The 20,734-nt window shown below is 35.1% G+C and overlaps 1 long non-coding RNA gene across 1 annotated transcript in view; it reads left to right on the plus strand.

The window, feature by feature from the left end:
- The first annotated feature begins 10,495 nt into the window (after window positions 1–10,495).
- Window positions 10,496–20,734, plus strand: part of LOC116665773 — a 170,327-nt gene continuing 160,088 nt past the window's right edge. The window contains exon 1 of the long non-coding RNA XR_004322439.1: window positions 10,496–10,760. This is a non-coding gene — a long non-coding RNA (uncharacterized LOC116665773). The remainder of the gene's footprint in view (window positions 10,761–20,734) is intronic.

Here is a 20,734-nt window from a genome sequence, read left to right on the forward strand (position 1 = left end):
CCTGCCTGGAACACAGTGGAATTATTTCCCTAATTTTAATTATAGGACTTCAGGTAGAGAGTTCTAGTCAAGATACTTTAGTTTTCAATGAATCGTCACAGACCAGACAATCTTCATTTAAATGAAACATTAAAGTTTCCAGCAAATCTTCCAAATTTTTTTTGGTAGCAGATAGCAGGGATTCTTCTCGTTAAAGTCTCTGGCCTTTCTCAGATAAACATGTTCATAAAAGTTCCCCATTAATAAGGAGGCTCATATATTGGCTCATGTACATAGAACTATGTTTATGCTGTCTAGCAGACCACATCTATAATATTTTTGCCAGTCCTTGCACAAAAAATGAATCAAATTCCCAAATCCAAGGTATAAGCAATACAAGCCATGTCAACCGTATCTGTCAATATTATTTGTCAAAATTCTGAGGAAAATACTAGATTTTTTTTAGAGTACAGCTTTTTATCCAAGCTTACTATGGTTCTCTAGAAAGATATATAGCCACCTAAACTGACAAATTTGAATTGTTGCACATTAAAGACAAATATTCAGATGTTCTATATATCTGAGATTATTCGTTGAAAATGTTTAAGCTTAAAGACCACTTTACCTGAAGACATTTAAAGTAAACAATGTAGAAAAAAAAAAAAGAATTAACCTACGGTCCCTTTGAAATTATTTAAGAGTGAAAACACTGAAAGTTTCAAAATAGATATGCACACACAAATTACAAGCATGCATTTTGGGGAACATGCAAGCTAGATTGAAATTATGGAAATGAAAGAACAAAATACCAGTTTCCAGGGGATATGAAGCAAGACAAATTGCAAAGGAAAATATGAATAACCAAGTCAGGCAGAAACTGGGGAAAAGGCAAGAGCTACTAGTTAATAATTACTTTGGGTACAGTATTCCCAGATGATTATTGCATTTCTGCACAAGGTCAGAGCAGCATATAATGGGCACCATTTGTATTTGGCCATCCACAAAATTAAGTAGCAAGTTTCATAACAACATTTTCAAATGCTTTGGAATTTTAAGGTTTTAAATTATTAATTTTTGTACTTATTTATTATTGCATATACTTTAGTTCACAAAAGCTATCATGAATTAAATTCTCATTAAAATGCATTATCAATGCATATTCTAAATAAGTGTCAAAGAGGGAGAGTTATGTAATACCTTGAGAAGAAGGGGAAATATTTATACCAGATATTTAGACCGAGAATAGTTGTTTCATTTGAATACAGAGTAGGGCTTTGAACTTTTAAAAAAAATAATATAGGAAACATGGCAGAGCTATACCTCCTGAAACTCTTAGTAATCATATTTATAATCTGCGTTTAAGAACATGGGACTCTGGAGAAATGTGAGTCATGGTGAGATTCAAAACATTGATATTATGATGAAATTAGAAACACATGCAAATTGATTACACAGTGAGAGACTCATTGAAATTTGCTATTGGATGTCCAGTAGGGGTTAGATATTAAAATCTGCAGATAATACAGAAAAGATGAGGCAGCAAGCAGAATTCCATAAAAAGATCCTTTTCAATGAACAAAAAAGAAAGGACAACATTGAGATGAGGACATTAGTTTTTGCTTTGCTTTGTTTTGTTTTATGTTGTAACTTAACTTGCTTATCTGAAAATAAACTAACATTGTTGAAAAAACTTTTAACTGGGAAGAAATGGACACAGTTAGGTTTGGAAATACTAGGTCAGAAAATTTCATGCCTGTAAATATTTTAAACCTCCCTGACATGGATTATGGCTCTGCAACACTTTCTCCTTTCTTACTGGCATGTCAAGGATCTCAAATAAAGAGGAAAGATCAGTAGATGAGATGCAGTGAAAACAGTTGTTGTTGTTGTTTACGAATTTAGAGAAAAGTTCATAGTTTCATTGCCAATACTCTCATAAGTCATCATAAATTTTAATTGTTATAGAATGTGAGTTGTTAAGACAATGGAAAGGTCTGAACTTAAAGAGTTAATAAGGCAGAAAGGTATAACCAACAAAAACAACGAAAGTCTATAAAACAGATTTGATTCCTAACTTCTTGAATAAGCATGGTTTCTAAATTGGGGTGGGAAAAGCACAGGGGGGCATGAACAGTAAAAGCCATTGAAACAGAGAGGCAGAAAATAATAATATCTAGGAGAATAAAGTCAAGAAGAGCTGGGTGTCCAGGGCTGGCCATGAAGGAGTACCTTGACTTGGACTAACCCTCCCTTTGGAATTAACTACACATGCTGTGTAGGATGGGACAGGACCAGCAGAGGTCTGTATAGTGGTTACTGTATCTAAACCAGGTGGTCGGTACCATAAAAGTGACAGTCAGGCTGAGGAAAATTGGTTCTGGTTATTCTCTGAGGCCCGTGGCCGAAAGGATTTCCTGCTGTGTCATCTACAGAAGTATGAGAGAAAAAAAATGAGTCAAGAAGGAATCCAGTTCCTTTGGCATTAGCATCTGAAAGGAGCTGCCTACATCCAAGTTAAGAACCACCACAGGTAAAGCAAGTTAGAGGAGGAAAATCAAAAGTTGTCTTTTGGGCATGTTATAATTAAAAAACACACACACACACACACCAAGTGAAACAGATGGTAAACTCAGTCCATTTATCATTTATTTAAATGGATAACATCGAAAGGGAAATGGATGCTGAACTCAACCATTTGTCATTTATTTCAACATAAAAAGATGAAGTACATTGATTGCTCTCATTTTGCCTTTCCTAACCATTCCCTCAAGCCATATAGGAAGTGAATTTAATAGAATCAGTGATATTTACTTCTTTTTGAGCATAAATCTTCACTTGCTCAATTTCAAATGAGTAGTGTGGTCCCTTAGAATTACTTTTTTCCTCCAACCTATTCAAATATTTGGCAGGAAAATGGCCTTATCAGGTCATCATGGAGCCTCCACTACTGCTGAACTAATAATATATTTTTGGAAAACTCCATTTAAACGTTGCAGATGAAAATCTATGCCTACTCTCGATGTCACTTCCAAACACGTTGGAAGATGAGACACAGGGGAGGCCCATATGTTAGAAAGGCATGCTTCATTTAGCCATTGCAACATGATGGCTGAAGGGTGCTATAGATGGAGTTGCTCGGAAAAGATTACATCTCTTGGCTTCTGGCAAAGAAAAAAAAAAGCATAAAAAAAGGCTGTGCTAAGGGCTAAGAGCTTTATTGAAATTCTACAGAAGGCTTACAGAAACTGTGAGCTTCTGACTCGTTATCAGGTACCTGCATTTGGGCATCCTGACACTCTATAATTGAAATTCATTGCTCGACCTTTAGTCTATAAAAATGGTATGCTGTCATTAGCACTGACTGCTTGCTATATTCTCCTGTCACTCCTTGGGCCAGCTTAAACCATCTCAGATGAAATAGCCTATTTCATGTCAGACCTCAGAGTTTGCCACTATTAAAGTGGGAAGCTAAAGCAATGTTTAGCAAAGTGGTAAAGACTAATGCAGTAGGATTGCTAGAGAAGTAGGAGTCTTTCTTTTTTTGAATTCCCTTAAAAATTAATGCTCTCATGTGGTACCATCTGTATTACACTGCTCCTGTCAGAATGAGAATTATTACTGTTTTAATTGCATTTTAATTTAACCTGCTAATGCCACACTGTCTACCTTACACTTTAAGAAGTATTTGAATGTTAGTTCAGCAATGAGACAGGTTAATGTAAGAATTACAAGGTAATATTTCACACTCATCATGTGAAGAATTGAGGCAATTATGTGGATAATTCAGCCAAAAAAACAGAGCCAGGCTGCCATAATTTTTTGAAATGCTTATGAGTAAGAGAGGAAATCCTGGATTTGGGAGACTTACTGAGTTTATTCTGGGAGTGACTGTATGTGTAACTTGGTATCAAGGTTATAGTCAGATGGTCAGAGAGAAATTCGTTGTCCCTATTACTCATGTTATAAGGGGAGTCACCACATTAATTATAGAAATAGGGAAGCCTGGCTGTTGACAACTAGAACTGTTGAGCTGTTCCAAATTACCTGAGCACATAGAGCTTATGGGAATTAACCTTGTCAATGACTGAGGAAACAAAATAAAAACACCACTAAAAATGATTCAGGTTCTCTATTTTCTGCTTGTGGCCTCAGTTTTCCTTCATGTAAGTTGAAAGTGTGATACTGTGATTCATTATAAGAAATACGGGTCTTCATTCCCATTTCTGGCATAGAGCTTCTAAAACACTTGAATTTTCTTGGGTGATGAGAGTAAAGTTGCTGTTTGTTATGTTGACGAGATGACTTTTGGAATGCCCCTCCATCACCTAAGGACAGAACCAGTCACCACAGGAACCAACCATGTGATTAGAGAGTTGGAATTTTCAGTTTCACTCCCCTGATGTCTGCAGAGGAGAGAGGGATTGGAGGTCAACTCATTCCCCAGTGGCCAATGATCTAATCGGCCCGACCTGTGTAATGAAGCCTCCATAAAACCCCAAAGGACAAGGTTCAAAGAGCTTCTGAGTTGGTGAGCATGTGGAACAGGTGCTGAGAAAATGGCGCCCTGGAGAAAACATGGAAATTCGTTGCCCTTTCCTCATACCTTACGTGTCTTCCACCTGGCAGTTCCTGAGTTATATCCTTTCATAATAAGCCAGCAATCTAGAAAGTAAAAAGTTCTTCTGGTATCTGGGAGCCACTCTAGTAAGTTAAAGGAACCCAAGAATGGTGTTGTGGGAACCTAAAACTCTAGCCAAGCAGTCAGAAGCACAAGTAATAACTTGAATTTGTGACTGTCATTTGAAGTTGTCAGGGGAGTAGGGGGAGTCTTATGGAACTGAATCTGTAACCTGTGTAATCTGATGCTGTCTCCAGGTAGACAGTGTCAAAATTTAGTTGAATTGTAGGACACTCAGCTGGTGTCCAGAGGATTGCTTGATGGTGTCAGGGGGAAATCTCCCCATATATATGCACAATTGGCATGATCAGGAATTGGTGATCAATAGGAATAATAGGAAGAAAGAGAAAAAATGGCTTTTCTGTTGGTTTATTTTTCTATTTTTAACCACTACCATGAAATGATTTTTATAAAAGCAAAGCACAGTATTAAAGGAGTGATGGAAATGGTTTTCTCAAATTAATACTGTGTTCTGTTTCAGGTCACTCACAAACTTAACAGATGCATAAGTGCAGGACATTCTCTTTTGATCTTTTTTCTCCTTTCCTTTGAATAATTTTTTTAATCACAAATTCTCTTGATATAGTCAAACAGCATTAGACTGAGTAGTAGAATACCCAGATTCATGTCTTGGCTTCATTGCTAGTAAGCATGGTGACCCTAATATGGGATGCCTTCCTGTATTCCCATAGCCAGCACTAGAATCCTTACTCTAAAATTAGTAGTTTGTATTTGGTGATCTTATTGGTGTTGTTTGCTCTCCCAGGCTCTGACTGTCATGATCCCTGGGAATTTTCTTGCCCTTGACTAATAAAAGGATTGATTTGAATCATCCTTCCTGTTACTGAGGGTCCCTTGATTAGGGGACCTTAATTCTGGTTAGATGCCTCGGTGGAGTCTTACGATGGTTCTGTAAGCACCCTAACAAGATTCTCCATGGCATTACCCCCAAAATTGCCATTTTAGAGCCAGAAACACACAGGAAGACGAAGCCACCATGGGTGAGCAAGCTTTATAATTAAAATTTGATATAGCCATTGGATTTTGCTATTAAGGAGGAAGTTAAAAGGTTGTCATGCTCTTTGGATGTGATGCATAGAGAGGCTACAGGAGACACAGATGAGACACAGGTGCTGTAGAGACTGTGCCTAGATATATTTCACCACTACACAATAAATGCCTTGAGTGCAGTGAAGTCTTGTCTTATCTCAGAATTCCTAGTACTAAGAACAACATCTGTACTGGAGTAAGTGTTCAATGGGTATTTGAAGAAGAGAAAGAAACAGAGAAAGGAAGAAAAAAAAAGAAACAGAGGAAATGAAGGTAATAGAAAGGGTGAAAAAAGAAGAGAAGTGTAGGTGTCAGTGTAAGTCATCACACATCTTTGTTGGTCATTGTTCCAGCCTGCAAAACTTGGAGAAACAAAAATCTGTTGCTTAAAACACTCAGAAAGTGGTATTTTGATATGACAGCGTCAGCAGATTAATACAGTAATCCATTCAAAAACTAGAAGATACTAACTTTGCTGGACTCAACCAAAGAAAATTATTTTTCTCTCTGTCCTCTTGTCATAATCGTCCTTCTAACTCCCATCAAGTTATCTTTCTCCACTAAAGCTTTCCCTGACTCTTCAGCCCAAACCAGTCTCATCTTACTCTGATTTCCTGTAGCCTTTGGTCTGTGGCGGTAGCTGTTATCCTTACCTCATTTGGGGATTTCTTTTCAAAGTTCTGACACCCACACAGTGTTTTTGAACAATTGGATCAGAAACTCTGATGGTGAAAAACAGCCATCATGTTTTAAAGTGCCTCTTTATGGTTTGCTTTAGGTAATTAAATTGACGTGTTCATCATTCTATAGACTTTACTAAAAATAAATCCCTAATTGTGCTATGCCTATATCTCTGTGCCATGAGATAAAAAATTTAATACCTAATTCAAAAATATTTTACTTTGTTGATTACTCACAACTGAAGTTTTATCTAGTAGAGGAAATGCATGTTGCTCAACATGTTGTAGAGAAAATAGACGATTTTTATATCCTAGGAAAAACAGCTACCAGTCATAAACAATTCTCTTTGAACTGTCTTCATAAACTAGGTAAATTAGGTTACATTTAAATGAAGTGAAGGGAAATTGTACCCCTATAAAATGTCTATTGTACTGCTGTGGTTGAGAAAGTCTATCAAAAATGTAATAAAATACATTAAATGCAAGTTCACTGACATTATAAGGAGAACAAACTGGAACAATTGCTGAGTCTCAAGGAAATGTTTTCTCATAATAAGGAAAAAAAAGAATAATACTATAGAAGAAAAATTTATTGAGCTGAAGAAACCCATTACTCTTCAGGATGAAAGGATCTATTGAAAGCCAGAGGGTGAAAGACCTCACTCCTCCTTCTGAGGATTCCAAGGATACAGAGGAACCTACAATTATCTAACAGAAAGGAAAGGAAAAAAGAATGAGACACAGAGAGAAGAGAGAGGAAAAGAGGCTGGGGAGAGGAGCAGTAAAAGAAAACCAAAAGGATGAGAGAAAAAGAGGGAAAAGTTAAAGGGAAGGGAAAGTGAAGGAAAGAAGGAAAAGCAGTGTAGAAGAGGGGAAGGGAGGAGGAAAATGTCATAGTTACTATTTGCCTTTCTTTTATCTGCTTTGCTCTATTTTTTTTAATTCCCTGCACATATTAACCTTTATAATTACAAAAACATATATGTTATTTTTAAAACAAAGAAAGGAAAAGAAAGAAGACTGGAAGAGAAGGAAAAGATAACCACTAGTGAGAAATTCCACTTAACCAGTCTTAACCTTGGTCATCTAATTTTTTAAGCTTTTTTAAACAGCTCCCAGACAAGACTGCCTGCGGCATTGACAGAACATTCCTCTGTGAGGAAACATTTTCTCACTTGTTGGAATTATTTTTACAGAGATGTTTCTCCCAGTAGACTTTGATTAGTTTGAGATAGGGATTGTGGCTTGGTCAGTGCTGTGCACCCACAACTGAGAAAAGGTCTTGAATATCTTAGGGTTTAACAGGTGTGCTGCAGGTAGGCTGGAGGAAGAAGCCATGGCTGCCAAAAAGAGAAAGGAGGCAAATAATTAAGATATATATAGATAGATTTGATATCTATGTATATTTGAAGTGGATTGAATAAATTCTTTGAAAAACTTGATTAAATATTACATGCAGAATATTAAATATTGTTTAAAAACTATGCATCAAAAGAAGATTGTAATTAAGATGACTGAAAAAAACTCTTTTGAGAAAAAAACTCTTTTTTTGGCTATGTCTTATGAGAATAGTGTGGTCCTCTTCTTAAATGGTTTAAGAAACATGATTCATTAAGAAATAGGTATTCCATCTTATTAATGGAAAGGGGAAGAGATGAATTTTTGTCTGTATGTCTGAGTTTAACTTTGTTTTCCATCTTGAAGGATGAAGGACAACTTCATAGAGTCCATCTTTACCAGATGATGGTGCTGCTGATGGTGGTGGTGGTGATGATGATGATGGTGATAATGATAAAATATTACAACGACCATTTATGGATTGCTAGCAATGGCACTGTGACAGGACTGTTGATAGGCATTTGTGTCATGTAATAGCCACCTCAACCCTTGTAAAGCTAGTGTTAGAATTCCCATTGGAAATGGAGTCTTAAGACATGTCTAGTCTGATCCATGTAACAGTTCATGGAGCTAGGATGGAAAACTGGATCTGTCTGATTCAGAGGTCATATTTATCCAGTTTCTCACACTGTCTACTGAGGGGGCACTCCCCTCTGTATAACTAACCTCCTTCTGTAGAGGTTTTGTTTTTATTTTTATTTTTTTTAACCAAAATGCTACTTTGATTTCCACTTTCCTGTATCAAGTTACAAACAATTTGTCATTCCTGCAGTCACGCTTTTATCTCCTGTGGGCTCTGTTAAAGAGTCATAGCATCAATATGGTTTTCCACTCCCTAAGCAACTTGTGGATTTCATACTCCCATGAAGCAACTTGTCACATCTTCAGTTTTCTCACATGTTTCAATTCAAAAGCAATCCTAGTTCTGCTTTTATTTAATTCTTTTTTTTGTTGAAAACGCCCATACCCTTAGAGCTTTAGTGTCCAAACCCCCATCATTACATCGTCCCTCTGCTTTGACATAAACGATCTCTCAGCAAAATCAATCACTTTTTTTCCTAACTTCCACAACAAATTTCCTTTTGAATTATGTATTGGAGGGGTATTATAACTGCTGCTTGAGTCGTTATGTCCTTGGTGTTATAAATGAAGACTTTCTCCTTTTTTTCCCCACAGTATTTTAGTGTCAAAAGAATAAGAAATAATAGTAAAACGGAAAAGCCTACTAAACTGAGAAAGGTGATGGGTTTGATCTCAGACACTCTCCCCACCCGAACCCTCCCACAGCCTTCTACTGCATAGCCTTAGATGAATTACTTAGTTCATCTGAATCCCAGATTTCTCTTCCATGGAAATGATAATGTATGTCCTACCTGCCCCATGAGACAGATTTAAAAAACAAAAACAAAAACAAAAACAAAAATACTGTGAACTCTAGTTTGAAACTAAAATTTCATGTAAATGAGTTACTAAATTGAATTCTCTGCCTTATAAATGATAAAATTTCATACTAAGACATGTGTTTTCTTTTCACTGTAACTGATAATTTGTTTAAGCAACCCATTTTCTGATTGTCAAGATTCTTTAAACTGAAATCCACTTGGACCAACATTCTATACTAGTTTGTAAATGACACACATTTTAACGGGATATTGATATTAACTCTCCTAAATAAAAATGGTAACTGCCAAACTCTTCCTGAGATTATAAACAAATTTTCTTAGAGACACTTTGCAACCCCACAAATACAACTCCTTGTAAGGAATAGAATTGCATAGAATAATACACACACAGGAGAACATATGACTTTAAAAATAGTTATATTGTTCATGAGTTATATTATATATGTATATATACCTACACATACATACATACATATAAACACAAGAGGATAGATACACACCCCCATAAGAGCAAGATTATGGGATTATGGCCACATGGAGGCCTCTGATGGAATCCCTAGCATAGAAACTACCTTTGCATTCGAATCATCTGTGCACTAAAAAAAAATAACAATAGCAAAGAGGAAATAAAGAGAATTTTCCTCCAAGTTTGCAGAAAGGAAAGGACATAACAACATACTGTAAAGGAAGTCATCTTTTACCTAGTGACCAGAAGACCTGTGGCATTCTTAGCTAGAATGTTAATTATTGTAAATTCACAGTCAACTCACAGACCTCAATTTCCTTGTCTGTTAAATGGGTGGAGAGCTGGGAAAGAAGTTACAATCAAATCTATTTTTAGAAAACTTAAAAATTAAAATTAAGAAGATGATTGGAAATCAACAAGGATTCCCCAAATCCTGAGTGAAATTAGAAAGCCAAAGAACATGTTCTATTTACAGTCCTTGTTGCAAGGAAAATAATTATATAAGCTTCTAAGTTGACAAACTTATATGCCAAGTGCTAAATTTATAGGTTGCTTCTGATTTTACCAAATCAGAATCCAATGAAAAATGAGTGTGACCAAAAAAGGACTAATGTCTCTAACTTACCTGTCAGTCAGACGTAAAGGCAGCATGGAGAATCTAAATGAGAAAATTCTTCAAGATTATCTCTTCCAATATCCAGAAGTTATTAAATTGTGTTATAAAATGGTAAAGTAAATATAAAATTCCATTGCCTATTAGAGAGATTAGTAAATAACTATCTGTAGGGTGGGTGTATTAATTGATCAGTTAATTAACAACATTTAAAAATATTTCAGCTCTAATATGAATGCGTTGAAAGAAAAAAAACAAATATTTACTTAAGCTGCTTACCTGTCACTTGCTTTTTATTCATTATCTCATCTAAGCCTCATGCTAATCCAAGGCTTACTGTTATTTTACAGGTAAGAACATTGAAGATCAGCCGTAGTAAATGATTTGTTCTCAGGCATGCAATGTGGGGTAAATGCTTCAAGTCATATTCTAGAAGACAGCTTCATCTAGCACAAAATATCAAATTTATTTCTCTACAACCCAATTTTTAAAGGTAAGAACTAAACATTGGCTTAATTGTCTTTATTTATTTATTTATTTATTTATTTATTTATTTATTTATTTATTTATTTATTTATTTTTACCATTGTCTCATCCATTTGTGATATCAAAGGGGTGATGCTTTTCTAGATCTTTTTAATTTCCTAGGAGTGTAGTCTGATGTTGGCAATGTATTCAATTTCTAGCCGTCATAAACTTCAGACTCTGCAATTTTCTGTAGCTTTTATCTTTATCCAGTTTTTCAAGCAGATGCCAGTTGCATAAGCAGTATCTACAGCCATTGCTCAGCAAATTCTTCCTCAGTTTTACAGCCTGGAGTACTTTCCATGTGTCTTACTTATGGTCAGTTTTGCAGGAATCATAATGTTAAATTTAGTCCAGAAGAATATTCATCCCCCTCACCCCTCCTTGTACGTCTGTGCTTGAAGAAAACTTGCAGCAGTGATATATTGCCCGTATGTTGGAGTTTCTTCTGGCAGGAAGGATACAGGTAACTTTATTGGAAATATAAAGCTTCATTGAGTTTCCCTCCCTAAGAGAATAGCGACATCCTTTCCCTGAGACGATTGGATGCACCCCACTTATAATCCTTCTTCACATAACATTAGAAAAAAGAAGCTTAACCAAGAAAAATATTGTCAGTAAATATTAGACCTATTTATTTTGGATTGAGACAAATAGTTCTAGTCCCTTGAGGTATCTCATGAATTTTAACACACATAGCTCCTCATGGGTATGTCTATAAAGAAGGGACTAGAGAATGGTGAGTGTTATATATTATCTTCCATTGTTTCCTAAACTACTGATTCTCTCCTATGATAGACATCAATATTTGATTGAACCTACTGTCAATCAACATTTGAACCGAATATTAAGCCATATCCCATGGTACTCTTGATATCCCAGCATCAACTTTCCTTGTTGTTCTGTTTCTGTCCTTCTCTTGTATGTTGGATCTTTCTTTACTCTTACTTCTAAGATGATAAATCCTTGACTATACTGACATAGCTCTTTCTTCCTGTTTATTTACTCTTATCAGGAAAGCTTCCCTGAAACTATGTTTGTGTGAGTGTGCATGCTTATGTTTGTATGTGTGTAATGTTCCTAGAGTGCCAAGTACGTGAGGTCTTAAAATTATATAAAATACCTTTCCAGAGATTTTCTTCTCTTTTTTTTTTCTTCATAACAAAACTTAATGGATAACCCAATCTCCATAGACACAGCCATGATTGAAGGTATGGCCTACTATAAAGGAGGGTTATTTGCAGTATCATATTATACAGAGATTGAAGAAAACTGAACTCCCAACTCTTAGGTAGGAAAAAGCATAGGGTAAAGTGGTTTGATGGCATCCAGTTGGAGTGTTGTTTAATGTTCTTTCGTCCTCTGCCATACATTATTCATAAATACAGTTTTTATATATCAGTGAAGGTTCCATGAAAGCCAAGAGTGTGTTGATAAAATATTATTTGATCACTTCCTATTTCCTGAGTAATCCAACTTTATTTTGAAAATATAATGGGCTGTACTGGCCAATATATAGTTGCCCAATAACATTCAGGACACCTAGTAAAATTTGAATTTCAGGTAACAAAAATTAATATTTTCAATATAAGTGTATACGGTCCATATCTGCATGGGAAATTCTAAAATGTCATTTGTCATTTATCTGAAATTCAAATTTAACTGGGAATTTTGTTAAATTTATTTACTGAATCTGGCAACTCATAATACCTTTACTTGTTCTAATCTTTTCATCTTCAGAATATAAATTGGAGAAACTGAGGCAATTGAGATGATGTAAAAAATACTTTCAGTTTACCATTATTTTGTATCTAAATAATTCACAATGGCCTCCTTCTGTGAACATGTGTATGTGTACATGACCATTAATGTCAGTAAGTCATTACATATGGTTTTTTGGTTATTTGTATCAAACAAACCAAAAAGGAACATCTTGTGGGAATACAGATAAATTTAATATAAAGAAGCTGAAGTTACTTAAAAAATAAAAAGTATAGCTATAAAAGCAACTTTTACAAGGAAAAGTTACCAGGACTGCACTGAGAATCTCCAGGTTCTACGGTTACTTCTCCAGTTGCTAAGCTCCAACTGCTTTTTCAATCCCTGTGCATCTTTATTCCAGTTCCAAGTTTCTGAGAGTACATAATTGGCCCACTTGGGGTCATATTTCTGTCCCTGTGGATAGTGCAGTGTATCTGTCTGACAGGGAAGAAAGTCAGGGAAGTATGGTAGGCAAATAAGTATAGAAGTCACCATGACACAGATTAAATGCTGAGGAAAATCTGTTCTTCTCGTGTGAAGGGAGCTAGTACATCTAAACTCACTGCTAATGGAAAATGAAAATTAATGACCACATCCCAATGGTTACTTTATTCTCAGCATATTTTAGAAGGTTCAGCATTTTATGCATAAGAATAAACATAAGGATATCATACCCTTAGCAATTAGATTTGGATAAACAGTGGGAAAGCAGTTTGGCGGAAATACGAATCTTTTATACCACCCTTATCAAGGAAAGATTGCCTGATGATTAAGGGGAAAACATATAACAAAGTACATATAACATTAAAGTACAAGATTAAATCAGGGAGTTTACATTCACCTTTGTTTTCTTTTTTGTTATTGTTGTTCCTCAATAATTCACCCTAACATCAGAGCAGAGCACCTTATATATGGAGCTTAGCTTAACCTTGAAATGCCAGAAGCTTAATCCATAGACTGACTGGCTATGCAGTGGAGCCCCCATTATTACAGGACAACTCTCAGTCAGATCTGGATTTGAATTCTGTTTCTGCATATCTTATGTTCTATGAAACTTTGGCTGGTGTCTTTTTCTCTCTGATCTTCAGTTTCTTAATCTGTAAAATGAGTACAGTGAAGCTGAACTGGTGATTGTGAGGATTAAGGATGATGATGTTTGTAGATGCTGATGTTTGTAAAAGATTCTAATACAGGGCCTCCCAAAGAGAAAACAAAACAGAATGAAATGAAACAACAAAGAACTGTTCTTCAGTAGTTCTACTACTGGTAATATCCAAATGGCTCCAGTCAAACCAGCGTTCCTTCAAATAAAAGTAAACCCTGGACAAAATAAATAATGCCAATTCATTGAAGGCACTAGAGCACAAACAGAAGCAGGAAGATAATGAAGGACAGTTGATATTTCAAAAAAGAGAATACCACTTAATTCATTTTTAATTTTTGTGACTTTTAATACTGATAGCATACCTTGGTCTGCAACTTGCTGGGTGAGCAAAAGTTGAATAGAAAAACTGAAGATAAATGTCTAGATGACCCCTAAGGTATAGTTAAAAGAACTGAACTAAAATTTTAACTATCCCTCTCCTGCAGGAAAAATAAGTTTGTCAGTTTGAGTTAATTCAAATTAATTACCTACTAAAAATATAAAACAATATTCTTCAAAGACTTCTACAAAGTATCATTCACAATGTTTGGGATGCAATCCCAAGTTACACAACACATAAAGAGAAAGAAAAATAAAACCACCTTTCAAGAGAAAAGAATCAGTGGAGACTGGACCTGAGATGATCTGGATGTTAGAGTTAGCAGATAAGGACTTTATAGGAATTATTATAACTAGGTTCAAGAAAGTAAAGGAAAATATGTCTATAATGATTGAAAAGATAGGAAATATTTGCAGAAAAATATAAATGATTAAAAAGGAACTGAACAAATATTCTAGAACTATGCCAATCCCAGATTTTGAGCATCAAATAAATCTTTAAGAAGAATCCCATATACTCAAATGCCCATAGGAACAAGGCTGAGAATATAAATGAATGACATACTCAGGGTACAACATGGTAAGTACTGATAGGGCTTGTGGTAAACTAGAGAACATTGTCTCCATATCAAAGGAAAACTTGTTACTTGATTTCAACTAATTGTTGCCTTAAGTAGAGATTGATAAGCACTTTCTTTAAAGGGCTAGACAGTAAATATTTTGTGGGTGATATGTCTCTATTACAGCTCCTCAACTCTGCCATCATACCATAAAAGCAGCCATAGATAATATGTAAATGAAGATTGTGGCTATGTTCCAGTCATACTTTATTGACAAAACATGTGGTGGGCCAGATTTGACCTGTAGAAAGTACTTCATAGAACCTTGTCTTACAGAAATTTGGGTACAAGTTTGCATGACATTTCAAGAAAAACTGGGCCACCAGATCCGGACTGTTCTAGAACATATATGCACACATTTCTGAAAGATAAACATTTTTCAGTCCACAGAAAGGAGAATGGGGTTTCAATTTATGCACAGGAACAAGATTATGAAAGATTGGAATGTACAAACAAGTTGCAAATATTTTGGTTTAGTTTCAGAACAGAAATTATGTGGGCTAAGGTTAAGAAAGCCAAATGATGTTTTATGTAATCAATAAATGATACCCTTTTTCTCCCACTTTAATTAGACAACAGCTAAGATATTAGACAATATCTAGTTAGACAACAGCAACCACTAAGATGGGCAAGAAATACATTTAGGTGGATCCTTACATGTTAGCTTCATAATCCAGTAAATGCTGGATTGGAAGACATAAATTATAAATTCAGCTTTGGGCATTTTATTATTTCTTCTACTTTTATCACCACCTGGACACCCCACCTCACAACACACATGCACAGGCTCACATAAATCTAGGCTTTTGCACTGTTTGGAATATATAGCAGAAAGCCCAGGATCTCTGTCTCCCAGTTTTCACGAGAAGAGCATCACTGTAAACCAAATTCCCTGCTTTGGTGATTTGGAATTGATTATCTCCACTACAGAGAAAGGTAAACCAGTACTACATCTACCAGCAGGATGATTCCTTGTCTCTTAAGGAGGAATAACAGAGCAAAGGGATAGGAGTGTTTAGGGAAGGTCTGTCTTTTACACTACAGGAGAGAAAATAAACATTCCTCACCCCCAACAACATACAGATTCCACATATAAAATCCCTCCACTGTATTGAAGAACTTATTCCTTGCTATGCTCAACATAAAAATAATCCTAAGTAGAAGATCAGTTATTTTAAAATGATTTATACTGTTAACTCCTCATAGAAAGAATCTCGTGACTTTGTTTTAAGTGTATCAGTGCAACCCACGTTATAAAATATCCGTCTGAGCTGTGTGATAATTTTTAAAATACCGTGCAAAAATTCCATCCCATCTAAAACAATTTAAAAGGAAGAAAAATCATCATAAAAGATCTAAGAGTTACTATTCTCTTAGACATCCATTTAAAGTCCCCCAGGGGAGCTTTTAATTTAATGCTTCGCATTAAAAACTAGCCTTGAATTTGTGCATTTACCTCTGAGCCACTGCAAATAAATAAAAAAGCGTGCCATACATCTTAGTCAAATGTTCTCCATTACCAAATGGACCCAATACCTCACTCAGCCTTGTTCTTTGTCCCCTGGATTCCAGAAGCATTTTTTACTTCTACTCCCACCGGTCTGTGATTGAAATTCTGGAGCACTGCAGTTACGTATACATCATAAATGATTTTTTTTTACTAGATTAAAATTTTCTCTGCCCTTTAACAAATTCTGGTAATGAGGTTTCTTCAAACTGCTAAGCTTTCCAAATCCATACCTGATACAAAAATAATGAGAAAATCTGACAACTCTGCATGGCAAAAATACAACAGAGAAATCACATCTCTGGCATTTGTGGTAGACAACAAAGGTGTATATTATAAAGTGATGTTTTGTCTGTTGTACAGAAAACGTGAGCATAAGTATACTAGTGCCCATACTTTACTTGTTCATTTATTCATTCCTCAAACAACATTTTAGTGCTTCAAAAGTAACGGAAGATAAGAGTCTGCATGGTGATACAGACATGCAAACAAACAAAAAGATAACACAGATACTAAGTATCAAAATATTAACCAGATAAATAATGATTTTCTATAATGGTATTTCTAGGTAATATTTGTAGGTAACACTAGAAAATAATGTTGCCGAAAAATAATGATTTCTTCCATTTATTCATTGCTTATTAACTATTTATAGGCATTTAGAATGTACCAGAATTGCTACTAAATTCTTGAGATGAAACAATGAATAAGACATTAAGGATTTTTGCCTTCACGCAGCTTACAATCTAACACAGTGGTTCTAATCTTTTATTTTTAATCACACACTGAAGAGCAAGACTTTAAAAATGCTAACACAAATACATGTATATCTATTTATTTATGAAGAATATATGTATATATTTACACACTATAATATAAAATACAGTATAAAACAATCCAGAATGCAATCAGATAAAGATACTACTTAATTAACAAGATAAAAGTTGTTGTCTGAATAAAATATTAATATAATATTATAAATATATTTATACAGATAATTATGTAATACCACTTCCATAGTAACATTTTTGGTGAGAACAAATGTGTTTGTATGTGTTTAATTACTTTTAAGATATGTTTTATTTATCAAGCAAAATCAATCAATAGTTGATTAAAAACCTAATGAATTTTGGAAATATTTATTGAAATAAAATTATATTTTCTAGGTTTATTCCTTTTTTTCCCTATCTCTTTTTTGTAATGTGTACCTATATGAGATTTTAGCAGGATTGCTGAATTGTTGCACCTCTTTGCTTTCAGGGAATACACTACATCTGCCCTCACTGCCTCAAAATACAATTATGTATTTATTTTCCTTTTTCAGGGCTAGGTCTGTGTATAACTGTCACCAACTACATTCCCTTAAGCAAGAAGAGATTCTAAAAATGTTTATAGAATAAGTGATTAAATATATTTTCATTGATAGTTTAGATTTTGAGTATTTGAATACAATATCTTCTTAGAGATAGTCAACTTTGAGAGTACTTTATCAGTTATGACTCTTTTAGTCACTAGTGACCAAAAAAAGAAAAATACTACTAATTCAATTGCAATAACAACAAAGTCACCCAGATACGCTTAAGAAAAAAGAATTTTTTATTGGCTCACAAAGCAGATGAGCCCAGGTTGAGGAGGTGACCCTGTGCAGGGCTTCTTATAGCATCATCAAATCCAGTTTCTTTTTGTCTCCAGTTACTGTTTTTCAAGTTGGCTATATTCTCTTTTCATTGTGAAAAGATGGCTAGAGAAGGTCCAATCTTATGTTCTAGAAACTGGAAATCTGGTGAAGAAAGACTCTTTTCTGGGAGTGCCAGTAAACCTGATTTGATGGTTGTAAGTCATAGATTCACCCTGAACCAATCCCCGTAGGGGGTTATAGTTACACCAACAGAAGAATGAATGCTGATGAGGGAGCCAAATAATATCCCCATAGGCATAGAAGAAAATAGCAGCATTTCCAAACCACATATACCATCACAGCCCTCAAGTTTCTTTGTAATTTTCAGAATTCTTTCAACTTTCTGCAGTTGTGGGTGTTTTTCACTAATGATGTTTTACTGCCAAATTTGCCATATGTTGATCTTTTCTAACAACCATCCTAAGGCAAGGAGAGCTAAGGGGGGTGGGCAGAAGCCATCTAAACCCACTTGCACTGAAACTGGATGCTTTACTGCCACACAGATGACACTGACGTATGTTGTAGGATTCCTTTCTGAAATGATGGAATTGTTTTGACAAGTCTTAGAGTAATTTTTACAATTCCAATGGCTATTGTTCCCAGAATACATTATTATGTACACCTAACTAAATCTCTTGACCCCCCCCAAAAAAAGCAAAACAAACAAAACAAAAAACAAAAACATCCAAAATAAAAAAAATTTTTTTCATCTGATTGTGTCTATCTCAAACTTTATATGCTTACATTCTGACACCCTTTTATTAACTCCAATGTTAAAATACATCCCAAGCTTTAGTAAGTTTTCAATATAATGAGTTGTAACACAGATATAATCCCTTATTCCTATTAAGTACTTTCAATTTCTTTCTCCCTTCTCAGTTACACACAATCCATGCAGTAGCTTCTCAAAGCATTGAAATATCTCTTCCTTCAGCTCACATTTAAAAAAAATTTTTTTTGCATTGACATCTAGGTCTTATGTATTCATTGTGTTCATTTCTGGTTCTTATATCTTCAGTATTTTCAGAAGGCTCTTATAATGATGGTAGGGAAAGCATTGTATCTGGTGTCAGAGAGACTTGGGTTTTACTTCCCTCTCTGTGATGTATTGAACCTCCTCGGAACCCTCAATGTCTAAAACATGAGATGAGAATAATGATATATATTTAAATAGTAAGAATTGGATTGGTTTTACTACAGTAACAAACAATTCTAAAATCCTCAAGGCTTAGAATAACAAATGGTAATCACTTGTTCCTGCTACATGCCCATCACAGGTTGGCTGAGAATCTGTTCCATGTTGTCTTCATTCTGAAAGTCAGGTTGGTGGAACAGCCTCCACCTAGACTTATTACAGGGAAATAGAACAAGCTACATAATATGCTTGCTCGTAAAGCTTCAACCCAGAAGTGGCAGGTGGCTTTTATGCTTCTATTTCCTTGGCCAAAGCAAAGTACAGAACCAAATGTAGCAAATGTAGCATTAGGAGGGAAATGCCCCATGTGTGCTTGGGAGAACTATAATTATTAAATGAAGACTACTGCTGAATCAGCTATCTCTCTTAAAGGGTTTTCAAAATATAAATTTAATTTTAGCTAAAATGACTGCCAAATGGTGGAGACTCAGATTTATGAACCCTTAGAGCATATTTTTCTGTGGACAAATTTTCCCTTCTTTGAGATGAGATTAATAATTCTTAGTTTGCTAGTGTCAGAAATCGCCATTGTTGTAGGTTCTGCATCCAAAATGAGTATCAGTTTTTTTTCCTCCTCTCCATCCTCGTGTCACAATGATCTACTGGGGCAGGCTCTACAGTGGCTTTCTGACAGCTCTTGACATCTCTCTTTAATTGCTACAGTGGCCAGACAGACCATTTAAAAAGTGCAAGCCTGATGATGTCATCTTCTGGCTTAAAAGTCTTTGATGTCATCTCATTGCTTTGAGAATAAAGTTTAAAATCATTCATCTGGGTTATATGGCTCTGAATAATCTGGAACCTACTTTTCATACCAGTGTCTCTTGTAGTTACTCTACTCTCCCGTACTAGATGCCACCTGTGTTGCCTTTCCCTTTGTTTCTTCAACTGGACAAAGTTATTTATACTTCTGGGGCTTTCATGTTTCATTATTCTGCAGAGGGGACTTAAATCATACTCTTCATCTAGATTACTCCTAATCGTCCTTTAAGTTTCAGCTGAGGGAGTATGAATGTACAAGGCCTTCCTTAGAGTTTCATTGCGCCCTGAACTTTCCTTCTGTAGCACTCATGTGGCCATGATGATATTTATTTACATCACCATACATGTTTACTCCTGGCCACTGATCTTGCCCCTGTCTTTAGGGACACATTTATTTGGTGCATTTTGAATCCCCTGTCACTAATAAAATGCCTGGCATTTATTGTGTTCAATAATTATTTGTTGTCTAAATAAATGAATAAAAAAAGAAAGAGCAAAAGTAATAGTATATTTGAAAGGACTTTTTTAATGTAAAAGAAAATGTGGAAATGTAAAGAAGAACTATAATTATATGAACAATAATTATAAGATAAAACAGGTTGTGTTCTACATAAGACTTTTTTTAATTCATTTTTTTCTAAGTGTTTATATCTTTCTAAAGATGAGGGGAAGATAACTGGAGAGCACAGTTTTAAATGTTTCCCGTGAACTGAGAAGTTGAAATATTTTTGTATAAGGAGAAATGGAAGCCTGATGTTCAGGAGAGTGTCCTAAATGTAAGAAAAGGGTCATGGAATTATTTTTCCACGTCCCCAAACAGCAGAGATGTAGTTGACTTATTAATAATTTTTATTGAGTCTCTGCTGTGTTTTAGGTGCTAAATGAGGGTCTTCCACAAGAAGACTAAACAGCATGCAACCAAGTGCAGATGTGATA

This window comes from Camelus ferus, chromosome 9 (assembly GCF_009834535.1).
Source record: "Camelus ferus isolate YT-003-E chromosome 9, BCGSAC_Cfer_1.0, whole genome shotgun sequence".
Taxonomy (NCBI): domain Eukaryota; kingdom Metazoa; phylum Chordata; class Mammalia; order Artiodactyla; family Camelidae; genus Camelus; species Camelus ferus.